Below are 15,763 nucleotides of genomic sequence, written 5' to 3'. Positions count from 1 at the left end.
ACGGTTTAGGGTTAAAGGGGGATTAGTTTTAGGGTTAGTGTTAGGAGTTAGGGTTAGCGTTAGGAGTTAGGGTTAGCGTTTAGGGTTAGGGTTTAGGGTTAGGGTTACGGTTAGGTGCATAGGGTTAGGTTTAGGGTTATGGTTTGGTTTTAAGATTTAGATCTAGCATTAGGGGTAGGGATTAGGGTGAAGGGGGGATTAGTGTTAGGATTAGGAGTTAGGGTTAACGTTACGAGGTAGGGTTAGCCTTTAGAGTTAGGGTTTAGGATTAGGGTTACGGTTAGGGGCATAGGGTTAGGTTTAGGGTTATGGTTTGGTTTTAAGCTTTAGATCTAGGGTTAGGGTTTAGGGTTAAGGGGGTATTAGGGTTAGGGTTAGGAGTTAGGGTTAGCGTTTGGGGTTAGGGTTACGGTTAGGGGCATAGGGTTAGGTTTAGGGTTATGGTTTGGTTTTAAGCTTTAGATCTAGGGTTATGGATAAGGGTTAGTGTCAAGGGGGGCTCTAGGTTTAGGGTTAGGAGTTAGGGTTAGCATTAGGAGATAGGGTTAGGGTATAGGGTTAGGGTTAGTGTTAGGGGCATAGGGTTAGGTTTAGGGTTATGGTTTGGTTTTAAGGTTTAGATCTAGGGTTAGCATTAGGAATTAGGGTGAAGGGGGTCTTAGGGTTAACGTTAGGAGTTAGGGTTAGCATTAGGAGTTAGGGTTAGCGTTTAGGGTTAGGGTTTAGGATTAGGGTTACGGTTAGGGGCATAGGGTTAGGTTAAGGGTTATGGTTTGGTTTTAAGCTTTAGATCTAGGGTTAGGGTTAGGGCTTAGGGTTAATGGGGACTTAGGTTTAGGGTTAGGGTTAGGAGTTAGGGTTAGCGTTAGGAGTTAGGGTTAGCGTTTAGGGTTAGGGTTTAGCATTAGGGTTACGGTTAGGGGCATAGGGTTAGGTTTAGGGTTATGGTTTGGTTTTAAGGTTTAGATCTAGGGTTATGGATAAGGGTTATTGTCAAGGGGGGCTCCAGGTTTAGGGTTAGGAGTTAGGGTTAGCGTTAGGAGTTAGGGTTATGGTTTAGGGTTAGGGTTACTGTTAGGGGCATAGGGTTACGTATAGGGTTATGGTTTGGTTTTAAGGTTTAGATCTAGGGTTAGCATTAGGAATTAGGGTGAAGGGGGTCTTAGGGTTAACGTTAGGAGTTAGGGTTAGCATTAGGAGTTAGGGTTAGCGTTTAGGGTTAGGGTTTAGGGTAAGGGTCACGGTTAGGGGCATAGGGTTAGGTTTAGGGTTATGGTTTGGTTTTAAGGTTTAGATCTAGCATTAGGGGTAGGGATTAGGGTGAAGGGGGGATTAGTGTTAGGGTTAGGATTTAGGGTTAACGTTAGGAGTTAGGGTTAGTCTTTAGAGTTAGGGTTTAGGATTAGGGTTACGGTTAGGGGCATAGGGTTAGGTTTAGGGTTATGGTTTGGTTTTAAGTTTTAGATTTATGGTCAGGGCTTAGGGTTAAGGGGGGCTTAGGGTTAGGGTTAGGAGTTAGGGTTAACGTTAGGAGTTAGGGTTAGGGTTTAGGATTAGGGTTACGGTTAGGGGCATAGTGTTACGTTTAGGGTTATGGTTTGGTTTTAAGGTTTAGATCTAGGGTTACGGTTTAGGGTTAAAGGGGGATTAGTTTTAGGGTTAGTGTTAGGAGTTAGGGTTAGCGTTAGGAGTTAGGGTTAGCGTTTAGGGTTAGGGTTTAGGGTTAGGGTTACGGTTAGGGGCATAGGGTTAGGTTTAGGGTTATGGTTTGGTTTTAAGATTTAGATCTAGGGTTAGAGCTTAGGGTTAAGGGGGTATTAGGTTTAGGGTAATGAGTTAGGGTTAGCGTTAGGAGTTAGGGTTTGTTTTTAAGATTTAGATCTAGGGTTAGCATTAGGAATTAGGGTGAAGGGAGGCTTAGGGTTAACGTTAGGAGTTAGGGTTAGCGTTAGGAGTTAGGGTTAGCGTTTAGGGTTGGGGTTTAGGATTAGGGTTACGGTTAGGGGCATAGGGTTAGGTTTAGGGTTATGGTTTGGTTTTAAGGTTTAGATCTAGGGTTAGGGTTAGGGCTTAGGGTTAATGGGGACTTAGGTTTAGGGTTAGGGTTAGGAGTTAGCGTTAGCGTTAGGAGATAGGGTTAGTGTTTAGGGTTAGGGTTTAGCATTAGGGTTACGGTTAGGGGCATAGGGTTAGGTTTAGGGTTATGGTTTGGTTTTAAGCTTTAGATCTAGGGTTATGGATAAGGGTTAGGGTCAAGGGGGGCTCTAGGTTTAGGGTTAGGAGTTAGCGTTAGCGTTAGGAGTTAGGGTTATGGTTTAGGGTTAGGTTTAGGGTTATGGTTTGGTTTTAAGGTTTAGATCTAGGGTTACGGTTTAGGGTTAAAGGGGGATTAGTTTTAGGGTTAGTGTTAGGAGTTAGGGTTAGCGTTAGGAGTTAGGGTTAGCGTTTAGGGTTAGGGTTTAGGGTTAGGGTTACGGTTAGGGGCATAGGGTTAGGTTTAGGGTTATGGTTTGGTTTTAAGGTTTAGATCTAGGGTTAGGGTTTAGGGTTAAGGGGGTATTAGGGTTAGGGTTAGGAGTTAGGGTTAGCGTTTAGGGTTAGGGTTACGGTTAGGGGCATAGGGTTAGGTTTAGGGTTATGGTTTGGTTTTAAGGTTTAGATCTAGGGTTAGGGTTAGGGCTTAGGGTTAATGGGGACTTAGGTTTAGGGTTAGGGTTAGGAGTTAGGGTTAGCGTTAGGAGTTAGGGTTAGTGTTTAGGGTTAGGGTTTAGCATTAGGGTTACGGTTAGGGGCATAGGGTTACGTTTAGGGTTATGGTTTGGTTTTAAGGTTTAGATCTAGGGTTATGGATAAGGGTTAGGGTCAATGGGGGCTCTAGGTTTAGGGTTAGGAGTTAGGGTTAGCGTTAGGATTTAGGGTTATGGTTTAGGGTTAGGTTTAGTGTTAGGGGCATAGGGTTAGGTTTAGGGTTATGGTTTGGTTTTAAGGTTTAGATCTAGGGTTAGCATTAGGAATTAGGGTGAAGGGGGTCTTAGGGTTAACGTTAGGAGTTAGGGTTAGCATTAGGAGTTAGGGTTAGCGTTTAGGGTTAGGGTTTAGGATTAGGGTTACTGTTAGGGGCATAGGGTTAGGTTTAGGGTTATGGTTTGGTTTTAAGATTTAGATCTAGCATTAGGGGTAGGGATTAGGGTGAAGGGGGGATTAGTGTTAGGGTTAGGAGTTAGGGTTAGCGTTAGGATTTAGGGTTAGCCTTTAGAGTTAGGGTTTAGGATTAGGGTTACGGTTAGGTGCATAGGGTTAGGTTTAGGGTTATGGTTTGGTTTTAAGGTTTAGATTTATGGTCAGGGCTTAGGGTTAAGGGGGGCTTAGGGTTAGGGTTAGGAGTTAGGGTTAGGGTTTAGGATTAGGGTTACGGTTAGGGGCATAGGGTTAGGTTTAGGGTTATGGTTTGGTTTTAAGGTTTAGATCTAGCGTTACGGTTTAGGGTTAAAGGGGGATTAGTTTTAGGGTTAGTGTTAGGAGTTAGGGTTAGCGTTAGGAGTTAGGGTTAGCGTTTAGGGTTAGGGTTTAGGGTTAGGGTTACGGTTAGGGGCATAGGGTTAGGTTTAGGGTTATGGTTTGGTTTTAAGATTTAGATCTAGCATTAGGGGTAGGGATTAGTGTGAAGGGGGGATTAGTGTTAGGGTTATGAGTTAGGGTTAACGTTACGAGTTAGGGTTAGCCTTTAGAGTTAGGGTTTAGGATTAGGGTTACGGTTAGGGGCATAGGGTTAGGTTTAGGGTTATGGTTTGGTTTTAAGCTTTAGATCTAGGGTTAGGGTTTAGGGTTAAGGGGGTATTAGGGTTAGGGTTAGGAGTTAGGGTTAGCGTTTGGGGTTAGGGTTACGGTTAGGGGCATAGGGTTAGGTTTAGGGTTATGGTTTGGTTTTAAGCTTTAGATCTAGGGTTATGGATAAGGGTTAGTGTCAAGGGGGGCTCTAGGTTTAGGGTTAGGAGTTAGGGTTAGCATTAGGAGATAGGGTTAGGGTATAGGGTTAGGGTTAGTGTTAGGGGCATAGGGTTAGGTTTAGGGTTATGGTTTGGTTTTAAGGTTTAGATCTAGGGTTAGCATTAGGAATTAGGGTGAAGGGGGTCTTAGGGTTAACGTTAGGAGTTAGGGTTAGCATTAGGAGTTAGGGTTAGCGTTTAGGGTTAGGGTTTAGGATTAGGGTTACGGTTAGGGGCATAGGGTTAGGTTAAGGGTTATGGTTTGGTTTTAAGCTTTAGATCTAGGGTTAGGGTTAGGGCTTAGGGTTAATGGGGACTTAGGTTTAGGGTTAGGGTTAGGAGTTAGGGTTAGCGTTAGGAGTTAGGGTTAGCGTTTAGGGTTAGGGTTTAGCATTAGGGTTACGGTTAGGGGCATAGGGTTAGGTTTAGGGTTATGGTTTGGTTTTAAGGTTTAGATCTAGGGTTATGGATAAGGGTTATTGTCAAGGGGGGCTCCAGGTTTAGGGTTAGGAGTTAGGGTTAGCGTTAGGAGTTAGGGTTATGGTTTAGGGTTAGGGTTACTGTTAGGGGCATAGGGTTACGTATAGGGTTATGGTTTGGTTTTAAGGTTTAGATCTAGGGTTAGCATTAGGAATTAGGGTGAAGGGGGTCTTAGGGTTAACGTTAGGAGTTAGGGTTAGCATTAGGAGTTAGGGTTAGCGTTTAGGGTTAGGGTTTAGGGTAAGGGTCACGGTTAGGGGCATAGGGTTAGGTTTAGGGTTATGGTTTGGTTTTAAGGTTTAGATCTAGCATTAGGGGTAGGGATTAGGGTGAAGGGGGGATTAGTGTTAGGGTTAGGATTTAGGGTTAACGTTAGGAGTTAGGGTTAGTCTTTAGAGTTAGGGTTTAGGATTAGGGTTACGGTTAGGGGCATAGGGTTAGGTTTAGGGTTATGGTTTGGTTTTAAATTTTAGATTTATGGTCAGGGCTTAGGGTTAAGGGGGGCTTAGGGTTAGGGTTAGGAGTTAGGGTTAACGTTAGGAGTTAGGGTTAGGGTTTAGGATTAGGGTTACGGTTAGGGGCATAGTGTTACGTTTAGGGTTATGGTTTGGTTTTAAGGTTTAGATCTAGGGTTACGGTTTAGGGTTAAAGGGGGATTAGTTTTAGGGTTAGTGTTAGGAGTTAGGGTTAGCGTTAGGAGTTAGGGTTAGCGTTTAGGGTTAGGGTTTAGGGTTAGGGTTACGGTTAGGGGCATAGGGTTAGGTTTAGGGTTATGGTTTGGTTTTAAGGTTTAGATCTAGGGTTAGGGTTTAGGGTTAAGGGGGTATTAGGGTTAGGGTAATGAGTATCTAGGGTTAGCATTAGGAATTAGGGTGAAGGGAGTCTTAGGGTTAACGTTAGGAGTTAGGGTTAGCGTTAGGAGTTAGGGTTAGCGTTTAGGGTTGGGGTTTAGGATTAGGGTTACGGTTAGGGGCATAGGGTTAGGTTTAGGGTTATGGTTTGGTTTTAAGGTTTAGATCTAGGGTTAGGGTTAGGGCTTAGGGTTAATGGGGACTTAGGTTTAGGGTTAGGGTTAGGAGTTAGCGTTAGCGTTAGGAGATAGGGTTAGTGTTTAGGGTTAGGGTTTAGCATTAGGGTTACGGTTAGGGGCATAGGGTTAGGTTTAGGGTTATGGTTTGGTTTTAAGCTTTAGATCTAGGGTTATGGATAAGGGTTAGGGTCAAGGGGGGTTCTAGGTTTAGGGTTAGGAGTTAGCGTTAGCGTTAGGAGTTAGGGTTAGGTTTTAGGGTTAGGTTTAGGGTTATGGTTTGGTTTTAAGGTTTAGATCTAGGGTTACGGTTTAGGGTTAAAGGGGGATTAGTTTTAGGGTTAGTGTTAGGAGTTAGGGTTAGCGTTAGGAGTTAGGGTTAGCGTTTAGGGTTAGGGTTAAGGGTTAGGGTTACGGTTAGGGGCATAGGGTTAGGTTTAGGGTTATGGTTTGGTTTTAAGGTTTAGATCTAGGGTTAGGGTTTAGGGTTAAGGGGGTATTAGGGTTAGGGTTAGGAGTTAGGGTTAGCGTTTAGGGTTAGGGTTACGGTTAGGGGCATAGGGTTAGGTTTAGGGTTATGGTTTGGTTTTAAGGTTTAGATCTAGGGTTAGGGTTAGGGCTTAGGGTTAATGGGGACTTAGGTTTAGGGTTAGGGTTAGGAGTTAGGGTTAGCGTTAGGAGTTAGGGTTAGTGTTTAGGGTTAGGGTTTAGCATTAGGGTTACGGTTAGGGGCATAGGGTTACGTTTAGGGTTATGGTTTGGTTTTAAGGTTTAGATCTAGGGTTATGGATAAGGGTTAGTGTCAAGGGGGGCTCTAGGTTTAGGGTTAGGAGTTAGGGTTAGCGTTAGGATTTAGGGTTATGGTTTAGGGTTAGGTTTAGTGTTAGGGGCATAGGGTTAGGTTTAGGGTTATGGTTTGGTTTTAAGGTTGAGATCTAGGGTTAGCATTAGGAATTAGGGTGAAGGGGGTCTTAGGGTTAACGTTAGGAGTTAGGGTTAGCATTAGGAGTTAGGGTTAGCGTTTAGGGTTAGGGTTTAGGATTAGGGTTACGGTTAGGAGCATAGGGTTAGGTTTAGGGTTATGGTTTGGTTTTAAGGTTTAGATCTAGCATTAGGGGTAGGGATTAGGGTGAAGGGGGGATTAGTGTTAGGGTTAGGAGTTAGGGTTAGCGTTAGGATTTAGGGTTAGCCTTTAGAGTTAGGGTTTAGGATTAGGGTTACGGTTAGGTGCATAGGGTTAGGTTTAGGGTTATGGTTTGGTTTTAAGGTTTAGATTTATGGTCAGGGCTTAGGGTTAAGGGGGGCTTAGGGTTAGGGTTAGGAGTTAGGGTTAGGGTTTAGGATTAGGGTTACGGTTAGGGGCATAGGGTTAGGTTTAGGGTTATGGTTTGGTTTTAAGGTTTAGATCTAGCGTTACGGTTTAGGGTTAAAGGGGGATTAGTTTTAGGGTTAGTGTTAGGAGTTAGGGTTAGCGTTAGGAGTTAGGGTTAGCGTTTAGGGTTAGGGTTTAGGGTTAGGGTTACGGTTAGGGGCATAGGGTTAGGTTTAGGGTTATGGTTTGGTTTTAAGATTTAGATCTAGCATTAGGGGTAGGGATTAGGGTGAAGGGGGGATTAGTGTTAGGATTAGGAGTTAGGGTTAACGTTACGAGGTAGGGTTAGCCTTTAGAGTTAGGGTTTAGGATTAGGGTTAAGGTTAGGGGCATAGGGTTAGGTTTAGGGTTATGGTTTGGTTTTAAGCTTTAGATCTAGGGTTAGGGTTTAGGGTTAAGGGGGTATTAGGGTTAGGGTTAGGAGTTAGGGTTAGCGTTTGGGGTTAGGGTTACGGTTAGGGGCATAGGGTTAGGTTTAGGGTTATGGTTTGGTTTTAAGCTTTAGATCTAGGGTTATGGATAAGGGTTAGTGTCAAGGGGGGCTCTAGGTTTAGGGTTAGGAGTTAGGGTTAGCATTAGGAGATAGGGTTAGGGTATAGGGTTAGGGTTAGTGTTAGGGGCATAGGGTTAGGTTTAGGGTTATGGTTTGGTTTTAAGGTTTAGATCTAGGGTTAGCATTAGGAATTAGGGTGAAGGGGGTCTTAGGGTTAACGTTAGGAGTTAGGGTTAGCATTAGGAGTTAGGGTTAGCGTTTAGGGTTAGGGTTTAGGATTAGGGTTACGGTTAGGGGCATAGGGTTAGGTTAAGGGTTATGGTTTGGTTTTAAGCTTTAGATCTAGGGTTAGGGTTAGGGCTTAGGGTTAATGGGGACTTAGGTTTAGGGTTAGGGTTAGGAGTTAGGGTTAGCGTTAGGAGTTAGGGTTAGCGTTTAGGGTTAGGGTTTAGCATTAGGGTTACGGTTAGGGGCATAGGGTTAGGTTTAGGGTTATGGTTTGGTTTTAAGGTTTAGATCTAGGGTTATGGATAAGGGTTATTGTCAAGGGGGGCTCCAGGTTTAGGGTTAGGAGTTAGGGTTAGCGTTAGGAGTTAGGGTTATGGTTTAGGGTTAGGGTTACTGTTAGGGGCATAGGGTTACGTATAGGGTTATGGTTTGGTTTTAAGGTTTAGATCTAGGGTTAGCATTAGGAATTAGGGTGAAGGGGGTCTTAGGGTTAACGTTAGGAGTTAGGGTTAGCATTAGGAGTTAGGGTTAGCGTTTAGGGTTAGGGTTTAGGGTAAGGGTCACGGTTAGGGGCATAGGGTTAGGTTTAGGGTTATGGTTTGGTTTTAAGGTTTAGATCTAGCATTAGGGGTAGGGATTAGGGTGAAGGGGGGATTAGTGTTAGGGTTAGGATTTAGGGTTAACGTTAGGAGTTAGGGTTAGTCTTTAGAGTTAGGGTTTAGGATTAGGGTTACGGTTAGGGGCATAGGGTTAGGTTTAGGGTTATGGTTTGGTTTTAAATTTTAGATTTATGGTCAGGGCTTAGGGTTAAGGGGGGCTTAGGGTTAGGGTTAGGAGTTAGGGTTAACGTTAGGAGTTAGGGTTAGGGTTTAGGATTAGGGTTCGGTTAGGGGCATAGTGTTACGTTTAGGGTTATGGTTTGGTTTTAAGGTTTAGATCTAGGGTTACGGTTTAGGGTTAAAGGGGGATTAGTTTTAGGGTTAGTGTTAGGAGTTAGGGTTAGCGTTAGGAGTTAGGGTTAGCGTTTAGGGTTAGGGTTTAGGGTTAGGGTTACGGTTAGGGGCATAGGGTTAGGTTTAGGGTTATGGTTTGGTTTTAAGGTTTAGATCTAGGGTTAGGGTTTAGGGTTAAGGGAGTATTAGGGTTAGGGTTAGGAGTTAGGGTTAGCGTTTAGGGTTAGGGTTACGGTTAGGGGCATAGGGTTAGGTTTAGGGTTATGGTTTGGTTTTAAGGTTTAGATCTAGGGTTAGGGTTAGGGCTTAGGGTTAATGGGGACTTAGGTTTAGGGTTAGGGTTAGGAGTTAGGGTTAGCGTTAGGAGTTAGGGTTAGTGTTTAGGGTTAGGGTTTAGCATTAGGGTTACGGTTAGGGGCATAGGGTTACGTTTAGGGTTATGGTTTGGTTTTAAGGTTTAGATCTAGGGTTATGGATAAGGGTTAGGGTCAAGGGGGGCTCTAGGTTTAGGGTTAGGAGTTAGGGTTAGCGTTAGGATTTAGGGTTATGGTTTAGGGTTAGGTTTAGTGTTAGGGGCATAGGGTTAGGTTTAGGGTTATGGTTTGGTTTTAAGGTTTAGATCTAGGGTTAGCATTAGGAATTAGGGTGAAGGGGGTCTTAGGGTTAACGTTAGGAGTTAGGGTTAGCATTAGGAGTTAGGGTTAGCGTTTAGGGTTAGGGTTTAGGATTAGGGTTACGGTTAGGAGCATAGGGTTAGGTTTAGGGTTATGGTTTGGTTTTAAGGTTTAGATCTAGCATTAGGGGTAGGGATTAGGGTGAAGGGGGGATTAGTGTTAGGGTTAGGAGTTAGGGTTAGCGTTAGGATTTAGGGTTAGCCTTTAGAGTTAGGGTTTAGGATTAGGGTTACGGTTAGGTGCATAGGGTTAGGTTTAGGGTTATGGTTTGGTTTTAAGGTTTAGATTTATGGTCAGGGCTTAGGGTTAAGGGGGGCTTAGGGTTAGGGTTAGGAGTTAGGGTTAGGGTTTAGGATTAGGGTTACGGTTAGGGGCATAGGGTTAGGTTTAGGGTTATGGTTTGGTTTTAAGGTTTAGATCTAGCGTTACGGTTTAGGGTTAAAGGGGGATTAGTTTTAGGGTTAGTGTTAGGAGTTAGGGTTAGCGTTAGGAGTTAGGGTTAGCGTTTAGGGTTAGGGTTTAGGGTTAGGGTTACGGTTAGGGGCATAGGGTTAGGTTTAGGGTTATGGTTTGGTTTTAAGATTTAGATCTAGCATTAGGGGTAGGGATTAGGGTGAAGGGGGGATTAGTGTTAGGATTAGGAGTTAGGGTTAACGTTACGAGGTAGGGTTAGCCTTTAGAGTTAGGGTTTAGGATTAGGGTTACGGTTAGGGGCATAGGGTTAGGTTTAGGGTTATGGTTTGGTTTTAAGCTTTAGATCTAGGGTTAGGGTTTAGGGTTAAGGGGGTATTAGGGTTAGGGTTAGGAGTTAGGGTTAGCGTTTGGGGTTAGGGTTACGGTTAGGGGCATAGGGTTAGGTTTAGGGTTATGGTTTGGTTTTAAGCTTTAGATCTAGGGTTATGGATAAGGGTTAGTGTCAAGGGGGGCTCTAGGTTTAGGGTTAGGAGTTAGGGTTAGCATTAGGAGATAGGGTTAGGGTATAGGGTTAGGGTTAGTGTTAGGGGCATAGGGTTAGGTTTAGGGTTATGGTTTGGTTTTAAGGTTTAGATCTAGGGTTAGCATTAGGAATTAGGGTGAAGGGGGTCTTAGGGTTAACGTTAGGAGTTAGGGTTAGCATTAGGAGTTAGGGTTAGCGTTTAGGGTTAGGGTTTAGGATTAGGGTTACGGTTAGGGGCATAGGGTTAGGTTAAGGGTTATGGTTTGGTTTTAAGCTTTAGATCTAGGGTTAGGGTTAGGGCTTAGGGTTAATGGGGACTTAGGTTTAGGGTTAGGGTTAGGAGTTAGGGTTAGCGTTAGGAGTTAGGGTTAGCGTTTAGGGTTAGGGTTTAGCATTAGGGTTACGGTTAGGGGCATAGGGTTAGGTTTAGGGTTATGGTTTGGTTTTAAGGTTTAGATCTAGGGTTATGGATAAGGGTTATTGTCAAGGGGGGCTCCAGGTTTAGGGTTAGGAGTTAGGGTTAGCGTTAGGAGTTAGGGTTATGGTTTAGGGTTAGGGTTACTGTTAGGGGCATAGGGTTACGTATAGGGTTATGGTTTGGTTTTAAGGTTTAGATCTAGGGTTAGCATTAGGAATTAGGGTGAAGGGGGTCTTAGGGTTAACGTTAGGAGTTAGGGTTAGCATTAGGAGTTAGGGTTAGCGTTTAGGGTTAGGGTTTAGGGTAAGGGTCACGGTTAGGGGCATAGGGTTAGGTTTAGGGTTATGGTTTGGTTTTAAGGTTTAGATCTAGCATTAGGGGTAGGGATTAGGGTGAAGGGGGGATTAGTGTTAGGGTTAGGATTTAGGGTTAACGTTAGGAGTTAGGGTTAGTCTTTAGAGTTAGGGTTTAGGATTAGGGTTACGGTTAGGGGCATAGGGTTAGGTTTAGGGTTATGGTTTGGTTTTAAGTTTTAGATTTATGGTCAGGGCTTAGGGTTAAGGGGGGCTTAGGGTTAGGGTTAGGAGTTAGGGTTAACGTTAGGAGTTAGGGTTAGGGTTTAGGATTAGGGTTACGGTTAGGGGCATAGTGTTACGTTTAGGGTTATGGTTTGGTTTTAAGGTTTAGATCTAGGGTTACGGTTTAGGGTTAAAGGGGGATTAGTTTTAGGGTTAGTGTTAGGAGTTAGGGTTAGCGTTAGGAGTTAGGGTTAGCGTTTAGGGTTAGGGTTTAGGGTTAGGGTTACGGTTAGGGGCATAGGGTTAGGTTTAGGGTTATGGTTTGGTTTTAAGATTTAGATCTAGGGTTAGAGCTTAGGGTTAAGGGGGTATTAGGTTTAGGGTAATGAGTTAGGGTTAGCGTTAGGAGTTAGGGTTTGTTTTTAAGATTTAGATCTAGGGTTAGCATTAGGAATTAGGGTGAAGGGAGGTTTAGGGTTAACGTTAGGAGTTAGGGTTAGCGTTAGGAGTTAGGGTTAGCTTTTAGGGTTGGGGTTTAGGATTAGGGTTACGGTTAGGGGCATAGGGTTAGGTTTAGGGTTATGGTTTGGTTTTAAGGTTTAGATCTAGGGTTAGGGTTAGGGCTTAGGGTTAATGGGGACTTAGGTTTAGGGTTAGGGTTAGGAGTTAGCGTTAGCGTTAGGAGATAGGGTTAGTGTTTAGGGTTAGGGTTTAGCATTAGGGTTACGGTTAGGGGCATAGGGTTAGGTTTAGGGTTATGGTTTGGTTTTAAGCTTTAGATCTAGGGTTATGGATAAGGGTTAGGGTCAAGGGGGGCTCTAGGTTTAGGGTTAGGAGTTAGCGTTAGCGTTAGGAGTTAGGGTTAGGGTTTAGGGTTAGGTTTAGGGTTATGGTTTGGTTTTAAGGTTTAGATCTAGGGTTACGGTTTAGGGTTAAAGGGGGATTAGTTTTAGGGTTAGTGTTAGGAGTTAGGGTTAGCGTTAGGAGTTAGGGTTAGCGTTTAGGGTTAGGGTTTAGGGTTAGGGTTACGGTTAGGGGCATAGGGTTAGGTTTAGGGTTATGGTTTGGTTTTAAGGTTTAGATCTAGGGTTAGGGTTTAGGGTTAAGGGGGTATTAGGGTTAGGGTTAGGAGTTAGGGTTAGCGTTTAGGGTTAGGGTTACGGTTAGGGGCATAGGGTTAGGTTTAGGGTTATGGTTTGGTTTTAAGGTTTAGATCTAGGGTTAGGGTTAGGGCTTAGGGTTAATGGGGACTTAGGTTTAGGGTTAGGGTTAGGAGTTAGGGTTAGCGTTAGGAGTTAGGGTTAGTGTTTAGGGTTAGGGTTTAGCATTAGGGTTACGGTTAGGGGCATAGGGTTACGTTTAGGGTTATGGTTTGGTTTTAAGGTTTAGATCTAGGGTTATGGATAAGGGTTAGGGTCAATGGGGGCTCTAGGTTTAGGGTTAGGAGTTAGGGTTAGCGTTAGGATTTAGGGTTATGGTTTAGGGTTAGGTTTAGTGTTAGGGGCATAGGGTTAGGTTTAGGGTTATGGTTTGGTTTTAAGGTTTAGATCTAGGGTTAGCATTAGGAATTAGGGTGAAGGGGGTCTTAGGGTTAACGTTAGGAGTTAGGGTTAGCATTAGGAGTTAGGGTTAGCGTTTAGGGTTAGGGTTTAGGATTAGGGTTACTGTTAGGGGCATAGGGTTAGGTTTAGGGTTATGGTTTGGTTTTAAGATTTAGATCTAGCATTAGGGGTAGGGATTAGGGTGAAGGGGGGATTAGTGTTAGGGTTAGGAGTTAGGGTTAGTGTTAGGATTTAGGGTTAGCTTTTAGAGTTAGGGTTTAGGATTAGGGTTACGGTTAGGTGCATAGGGTTAGGTTTAGGGTTATGGTTTGGTTTTAAGGTTTAGATTTATGGTCAGGGCTTAGGGTTAAGGGGGCTTAGGGTTAGGGTTAGGAGTTAGGGTTAGGGTTTAGGATTAGGGTTACGGTTAGGGGCATAGGGTTAGGTTTAGGGTTATGGTTTGGTTTTAAGGTTTAGATCTAGCGTTACGGTTTAGGGTTAAAGGGGGATTAGTTTTAGGGTTAGTGTTAGGAGTTAGGGTTAGCGTTAGGAGTTAGGGTTAGCGTTTAGGGTTAGGGTTTAGGGTTAGGGTTACGGTTAGGGGCATAGGGTTAGGTTTAGGGTTATGGTTTGGTTTTAAGATTTAGATCTAGCATTAGGGGTAGGGATTAGTGTGAAGGGGGGATTAGTGTTAGGGTTATGAGTTAGGGTTAACGTTACGAGTTAGGGTTAGCCTTTAGAGTTAGGGTTTAGGATTAGGGTTACGGTTAGGGGCATAGGGTTAGGTTTAGGGTTATGGTTTGGTTTTAAGCTTTAGATCTAGGGTTAGGGTTTAGGGTTAAGGGGGTATTAGGGTTAGGGTTAGGAGTTAGGGTTAGCGTTTGGGGTTAGGGTTACGGTTAGGGGCATAGGGTTAGGTTTAGGGTTATGGTTTGGTTTTAAGCTTTAGATCTAGGGTTATGGATAAGGGTTAGTGTCAAGGGGGGCTCTAGGTTTAGGGTTAGGAGTTAGGGTTAGCATTAGGAGATAGGGTTAGGGTATAGGGTTAGGGTTAGTGTTAGGGGCATAGGGTTAGGTTTAGGGTTATGGTTTGGTTTTAAGGTTTAGATCTAGGGTTAGCATTAGGAATTAGGGTGAAGGGGGTCTTAGGGTTAACGTTAGGAGTTAGGGTTAGCATTAGGAGTTAGGGTTAGCGTTTAGGGTTAGGGTTTAGGATTAGGGTTACGGTTAGGGGCATAGGGTTAGGTTAAGGGTTATGGTTTGGTTTTAAGCTTTAGATCTAGGGTTAGGGTTAGGGCTTAGGGTTAATGGGGACTTAGGTTTAGGGTTAGGGTTAGGAGTTAGGGTTAGCGTTAGGAGTTAGGGTTAGCGTTTAGGGTTAGGGTTTAGCATTAGGGTTACGGTTAGGGGCATAGGGTTAGGTTTAGGGTTATGGTTTGGTTTTAAGGTTTAGATCTAGGGTTATGGATAAGGGTTATTGTCAAGGGGGGCTCCAGGTTTAGGGTTAGGAGTTAGGGTTAGCGTTAGGAGTTAGGGTTATGGTTTAGGGTTAGGGTTACTGTTAGGGGCATAGGGTTACGTATAGGGTTATGGTTTGGTTTTAAGGTTTAGATCTAGGGTTAGCATTAGGAATTAGGGTGAAGGGGGTCTTAGGGTTAACGTTAGGAGTTAGGGTTAGCATTAGGAGTTAGGGTTAGCGTTTAGGGTTAGGGTTTAGGGTAAGGGTCACGGTTAGGGGCATAGGGTTAGGTTTAGGGTTATGGTTTGGTTTTAAGGTTTAGATCTAGCATTAGGGGTAGGGATTAGGGTGAAGGGGGGATTAGTGTTAGGGTTAGGATTTAGGGTTAACGTTAGGAGTTAGGGTTAGTCTTTAGAGTTAGGGTTTAGGATTAGGGTTACGGTTAGGGGCATAGGGTTAGGTTTAGGGTTATGGTTTGGTTTTAAATTTTAGATTTATGGTCAGGGCTTAGGGTTAAGGGGGGCTTAGGGTTAGGGTTAGGAGTTAGGGTTAACGTTAGGAGTTAGGGTTAGGGTTTAGGATTAGGGTTACGGTTAGGGGCATAGTGTTACGTTTATGGTTATGGTTTGGTTTTAAGGTTTAGATCTAGGGTTACGGTTTAGGGTTAAAGGGGGATTAGTTTTAGGGTTAGTGTTAGGAGTTAGGGTTAGCGTTAGGAGTTAGGGTTAGCGTTTAGGGTTAGGGTTTAGGGTTAGGGTTACGGTTAGGGGCATAGGGTTAGGTTTAGGGTTATGGTTTGGTTTTAAGGTTTAGATCTAGGGTTAGGGTTTAGGGTTAAGGGGGTATTAGGGTTAGGGTTAGGAGTTAGGGTTAGCGTTTAGGGTTAGGGTTACGGTTAGGGGCATAGGGTTAGGTTTAGGGTTATGGTTTGGTTTTAAGGTTTAGATCTAGGGTTAGGGTTAGGGCTTAGGGTTAATGGGGACTTAGGTTTAGGGTTAGGGTTAGGAGTTAGGGTTAGCGTTAGGAGTTAGGGTTAGGGTTTAGGATTAGGGTTACGGTTAGGGGCATAGTGTTAGGTTTAGGGTTATGGTTTGGTTTTAAGGTTTAGATCTAGGGTTACGGTTTAGGGTTAAAGGGGGATTAGTTTTAGGGTTAGTGTTAGGAGTTAGGGTTAGCGTTAGGAGTTAGGGTTAGCGTTTAGGGTTAGGGTTTAGGGTTAGGGTTACGGTTAGGGGCATAGGGTTAGGTTTAGGGTTATGGTTTGGTTTTAAGGTTTAGATCTAGGGTTAGGGCTTAGTGTTAAGGGGGTATTAGGGTTAGGGTTATGAGTTAGGGTTAGCGTTAGGAGTTAGGGTTAGCGTTTAGGGTTAGGGTTACGGTTAGGGGCATAGGGTTAGGGTTAGGAGTTAGGGTTTGGTTTTAAGGTTTAGATCTAGGGTTAGCATTAGGAATTAGGGTGAAGGGAGTCTTAGGGTTAACGTTAGGAGTTAGGGTTAGCATTAGGAGTTAGGGTTAGCGTTTAGGGTTGGGGTTTAGGATTAGGGTTACGGTTAGGGGCATAGGGTTAGGTTTAGGGTTATGGTTTGGTTTTAAGGTTTAGATCTAGGGTTAGCATTAGGAATTAGTGTGAAGGGGGTCTTAGGGTTAACGTTAGGAGTTAGGGTTAGCATTAGGAGT

This window comes from Strix aluco, chromosome 1 (genome assembly GCF_031877795.1).
Source record: "Strix aluco isolate bStrAlu1 chromosome 1, bStrAlu1.hap1, whole genome shotgun sequence".
Taxonomy (NCBI): Eukaryota; Metazoa; Chordata; class Aves; order Strigiformes; family Strigidae; genus Strix; species Strix aluco.
This window is presented reverse-complemented; position numbering follows the sequence as displayed.